This window comes from Macrosteles quadrilineatus, unplaced genomic scaffold, assembly GCF_028750875.1.
Source record: "Macrosteles quadrilineatus isolate MER2022 unplaced genomic scaffold, UCM_ALF_1.0 Scaffold_7__1_contigs__length_78375512, whole genome shotgun sequence".
In the NCBI taxonomy this organism is placed as follows: Eukaryota; Metazoa; Arthropoda; class Insecta; order Hemiptera; family Cicadellidae; genus Macrosteles; species Macrosteles quadrilineatus.
Window position 1 is genome coordinate 61,174,363 of NW_026542600.1, and position 6,000 is coordinate 61,180,362.

General features: G+C 33.0%; 1 protein-coding gene across 1 annotated transcript in view; it reads right to left on the minus strand.

Moving 5' to 3' along the window:
* The window catches only part of LOC128998669 (uncharacterized), a 98,193-nt gene extending 92,453 nt beyond the window's left edge, over positions 1 to 5,740 (minus strand). Inside the window, exon 1 of the mRNA XM_054424901.1 lies at positions 5,682 to 5,740. The gene's annotated coding sequence lies outside the window, so the exon portion shown is untranslated. The remainder of the gene's footprint in view (positions 1 to 5,681) is intronic.
* Positions 5,741 to 6,000: the final 260 nt, after the last annotated feature.

Consider the following 6,000-nt stretch of genomic DNA (forward strand, 5'->3'; position numbering starts at 1 on the left):
TGATGAGAAATTCACGTATTACGTTTTGATAGCGTTGTTAATAAGGTCTTGACAAACACTATAAATTTTATAAACAAACAAATGAGCTCTGTTGTAGAAGCACATTTCTTCAAACTATGATTGCTATGAACAAAACTTTAACTCTTGAAAAGTCTTTATTTATAAACCCCCTGTCACCCCTGTTAACGGTTATGAATAAACTGAAAAACATCCTAAAGTTTAACCAGGTTTACCAAGGTTTAAAGGTTAACCAGGTTTTAGAGGTTTTAAAGTTGTGTAATGCAGTTGTGTGCTTGCAATATTGAGTGGAGCAAGCATAATAACCCATTAATTTTGGGAAATGTAACCACGAATTGATTTCCCCCATAGGCTCGGGGTCATATAAATGGGGTGTCTAGGCATACTTGCAGTATTCAAAGCCAATGTTAATCTGGTTCATGTAAATGAGATGCCTACTTGCAGTACCCAACTGCAATGGGATATCTACTTTCAGTATCCAAAGTCAATGCTATATCTGGTTCACGTAAATAAGATGTCTACTTACAGTTTTAAAAGTCATTGTTATATCTGGCTCACGACAATGGGATGTCTACTTACAGTATCTAAAGTCAATGGTCAATTCTGGTTCAAGTGAATGTTATATCTACTCGCAGTATCCAAAGTCAATACTACATCTGGTTCAAGTAAGTGAGTTTTCTACTTGCAGTTTCCAAAGTCAATGCTTTTTTTCAATGTGTTACAAATGGGACATATATTTGCGGCATCTAAATACAAATGTGCTTAGCTCTAATTGGCTGTTCATTTTTTAGTAAACTATAGTCAACTGTAACAATCCAATCGATATTTTCTTTTATTCTGCATTTGATACAAGCCATAACATTTACGAGTCTTTTGTTCATCTTTTTATTGTTTTCTTGCAAAAACTGCCATGTCGACCAATCAACCCATAAGGCCCATGTTAAATTTCTGAAAGTTAAAATTTACGTAGATAATGACTCTATGGTCCAACTTGTACCATTCCAGATTTCTACCTTCCAATGGTTGGATATATATGCTTCGTGCGCATTGCTTCAGCCGTTCAGGAGGAGTATGTGGAAAACAAAAGCAGGAGTGTAGTACAAGAGCTTCTCTCGATCCACTCATTTGTGAAACTCCTAGTACATAATGAATTCTAAACAATTATTAAAAAGATATATTGGAAATATTTTGATAGTTTCACCTTCCACTTTACGTCAATAACATGATGTGCGATAAACTGTTATCTGAAAATCAACAACATTGACAGGAACCTTTTCATGATAGCTAATCAAGCAGTATATTTTTATTTTACTTTCCTCATTTACAATAAATTTAGCTGTAAAACCATTTTCCACCAAGCTTATACTTAATGCATGTTTTCAAACGCGTTCAATTATAATTTGTATTCTTTTTGCTTTACTGAGAAGCTTACGCAAAAATACCACACAAAAATTTCCCCTTCAGAAATCCATGGGACTTATGATTCTGTTTTAGTTGCAGGCTATAAAGGTGTTTTTTTTTTTAATTTGGATTTGTTATCTTAATAATACTGTTAAACGAATTTAGAGGTTTTGTATTATTGTTGAGGTCAAATATTTGTATTTATTGCATTCAAATTACAGTTATAGATAATTGCATCAAGCCAAAAAGAAACGTATACAGTTTTGTTTGTTGGCTAAGCGTCACTGTTATATCGACTATCGAGGCACGTGATTGGTTAAATTTCACTCCCCACAACATCCATAGCGTGGTGATTGGTTCTGTTTAGCATGGCCTTCACGTTCACAAAATCTGATACCATTGTGATTTCTACCTTTATGTCCTTAAAGATTCAGGTGATTGATAAAACATGATTTAAAGGATATTCTAGAAATAACGTTAGGAAAGAGCTCGTCTTAATGTGCCTCTCGAAAAATTGTTATCACATTGAACACTGGTAGGCGTATACACAATCCTGTTGGAGATGTTCTTTTATTTTATATAGTAAACCTTTATAACTGTTTGTTTAGTGTTAATATCATCATGTGTTGCATAACCTGATATTAATTCAGGAACACCCTGTGTTGTGACAACCCGTTTAAACGTCCTCGTTTACGTTTTAGTAGTTAAAGCACGGTTAGGTTATGTAATACCATTGCTTGGATACTGAAGTAGACATTTCATTTAAATAGACTGGCTGCAGCCAACTTTTTATTCAAAAAAGTTAAATGGGTCAACTCAAGTCAGTGGTTCAGTCTAAAGGTGTATTTCCTCCCTTAGTTTCCGTTACTGTGATAGTTAGTTGATGTGGCATAAAGATACCATACATCTACTATCAATAATATTTGTTTAAGTTTGGCTTGATTGAACAGATATCGTCATAAATCATTTTTTTACACCTGCGCATTCTGTAGGTGAGGCATTTCAACAATGCTTATTTCTATTATAAAACTAGCTACAATTCTAACATGAGTCGAGTGTCTAGTTCTATCCATATTAAATATGGATCTTTAAATTTTAAAGATAGTATCCAGTAGACTATTTAAAAATGGCTAGTTTATAATTGTGATTTCATCTTCCTCATGTAACAAACTGTTTGTTCTTATTCATCCAAGTTTTCAGAATATCGAAATATCCCACATAGAAACAATTTATACAGTTTACCCTGTGTGTTACACTGCAATGGTCACTATTGACTAATGCTATTGACACAATGTCGCATACACAGCGTATTAATCGAAGCAAATATGTTGATTTTTAAACGTTAGATTCATTTGCAATTCTAAGTATACACTGATGTTATGTTCTAGTTTTAAAATTGAGTCGATATATTTCATATGTGTGTATATAAATCGATTGCCACATCAACAACATTGTCATTTATTGTACCAAGGGTTTTTAAGTTTGAAAGATTTAATGTGTTAGCCAAATTTGATTTCAATTTTTGTCTAAAGAATTTATTGATCTAATATGTTTTACTATAAAATAATACTAATGGACCAGTGTCGAGTACAAAGATCGAACACGTATATACCTGTCCATGATTTCAACTACAGAATTATGTTACTTGGTGTAGAGCAGCACTACTAATTCATGAGCAAAGAACTAACGAACTAAATGTGTCTTGGGTCTAATTATTTTTCACTGTAGAATTATCTATCAATGTTATATGCATGTTGTAAATTTCCCTAACAATCACGATACATGTGCTACAGATTTAGGAATTGTAGGCATATGTTTAGAGAAGCAAAACGCAACGTTGGGAGAATGGACCACAACTGGTGCTGACGACAATGTTTAAACCCACAAACCGACCCTTTGTAAACACATTAATCGTAATTAAGTGTTGGTAAGTTTATCCTCTAAGCACCATTTGTATACACAAGTTTACATAAATTGCACACACAATGTCCACTTTTGTTTGCCCTTGGAATAATTATTTCATTTGTATGATTAAGTGCAAACAATTAACCCCGTGCAAACTCGTATGTCACCTTTTAAGATCGAACAGTCAAGGCACTCAGGATACTATACCCCTCTAGAATTAGATACACTTTCCAACCATTGTTCACTATTGCAGTACGGTTGGGGTACCTGTTGTATCTTATGCGAACATTTATATTTTTGACAAATTTAGATAAAATAGTCTCATAAGGTTTTCTAAGTATTTTTACATATGTTTTATATACCGCCATTAAATAACTGCAGAGCATATTTGAATTCAATGTAATCAACCACGCCCCAAGGTTGGCAGCATGCAAGGGTATAAAGATGTTACCGTATTGTTTCTTTATTCAAAAATCACACTTCTAACTATTTGAGATATTTGAAGATAATTTCGAATGATGTATCATAATTAACAACTATTAATGTATGTTGCCTGTAACTTATTTACCGTTCAAACATAAACTCAAATTAAAAATTCTCCTTTTACTTCCACCTAGTTTATGGTTCTTTCTTCAGTGCGATGGACTTTAAACTAAAGACACATTTTCACATTCAATTCCATTTACAATACTAACTATAACCAGAACTGGTTAAACTTTCGATATACCGGCTTATGTGGTCGGCGAAGTGTAAGATTAAAGCAGTCGCTAACCGTATTTTACTACATTTCGTTCTTCTAGCCGAGCTCATCGTGGAGATTTACCTTTTCTAATTGCAACGTATATTTTCCAACACCAAACTCATCTATTTTTAAGTAAATTTTTTATCTATTTGTAGCATTGATCACTTGTCACGTATAATTTTTCATGTTAAACTAATATTGACTAATGTTTTGGGGACATAATAGAGTGCTTGTGACCGCATGTGCATTTTCTTCGGAGGATGAAAAACGACCTGCCTAAGTGATGGGTGGATAAATATTTATGAAGCATCGATGAGCAAAGTTTATATACGCTTCAAAGTCGAGAAAATCTAGGTTGACAAGCAAATACAGTTTTGAGATAGTAGATTGTAGTACATATTAGACACCAAGTTTTATTAGAACATATAACCAGACAGCTCATCATCTAACTAGGCCGAATAGACCGATACGAAATATAACACACAGCGGTTATATTTCTTACCTACGTGTAAATTTGGCCGTGTACAGAGATAAATTTATTGTTAGACAGGGTTTTATGTTATACCACTAAGCAATGTTGTACATTGTACATTTTTTACAACATCGCTTTTTGCATGGATCTGAATCATTTAAATGTCCAAAATAACACCAACATATAACTCTACAATAATTATACTTTATTTATGATCACATATATATGCTTCTTTGCGCTTCAATAATTGTACTGACTTTAAAACAGCTTAAATGTTTCTCTTGCAAAAATTAAATTACACAACTTATTTCGTCCAAACGTTTATTTTGAATAAATGCAGTTAAAGTTAAGATTTATCTTGTACATCCTTCTCGGAGTTTATTGTTTAATGAGACGAGATTTTCTTGTAATCCAAGTTCAAATTTGTGTTATTAATAAATTGTAATGTTATACGCCGTTGATTGAAAAACCGTTAGATGAAACGGGTAGATATTTATTAAAACATGATTTATTGCCTTTCAGATTTAATGATTTAATAAACACTTTTTACACCTGCATGTTAAACACATATTCTGAATTAGTGGTTTATTTTACTTATTTTCAGCAACATTTTTGTTAAATATTGAATCATTAGCATTCGATATTTGTTACTGTAATTGAAATTACTCTTTGAAAATATTCTGAAACTTCAATTTGTTTAGTATTTTATTAATTTGAACAGTTTCATGCCTAAGCATGTTACATTCAAACTCAAACTAACAACCGCTTTACATAAATATTGATAGAAAATGTTTTAAACTACAATTTGTTGTATGGTAACAAAACTAATATGTTTGCAAACCATTTAAATTGTGATTTTAGGTCAACGTGTTTATTAAAGAAATGTATTATTGTGTATTTTCTTTTTTCCAAAAAGGTAATAACTCTAGTTATTAAACATTTTAGTAAAACAATTTTTTTTACTTGTACTGATTTATGAGCTTTAAAATCAATTACACTTTTCCACGTTTAAAAACTCCAAAAGAACAATGAAAAAGTAAATTATCAACATACTTTTAGTTAGTTTTTAAATAATTGTGCTCTTATTAATCTGATTATTTAATGAGAGATCACCGTGCAATATATAAAGACAATTATACTTACGACTGCACAGGGGTTGGTTGGCACGGTACCGCGGACTATCGGAGACTGAACAGCCCCCGCCGCCCCCACCGCCACCACCGTCTCACCGCCCCCGCGCCATCGCACCATCGTCACATCGATTTTCTACCACCATATGTTCCATTTATGGACGATTGTTATAGCGTTCATTCATCCCCAATGAAATGACATGGGTGGTTTTATTAGTACATTTCCGATTCTGTTTCATTGCCAGTGGCAGGCTGTGGCTCTACGAAGTTTGGTTTCATGCTGAAAATAAGGGACGACTGAGTATTCTGGCTGCATGATCAAGGTTGAATGT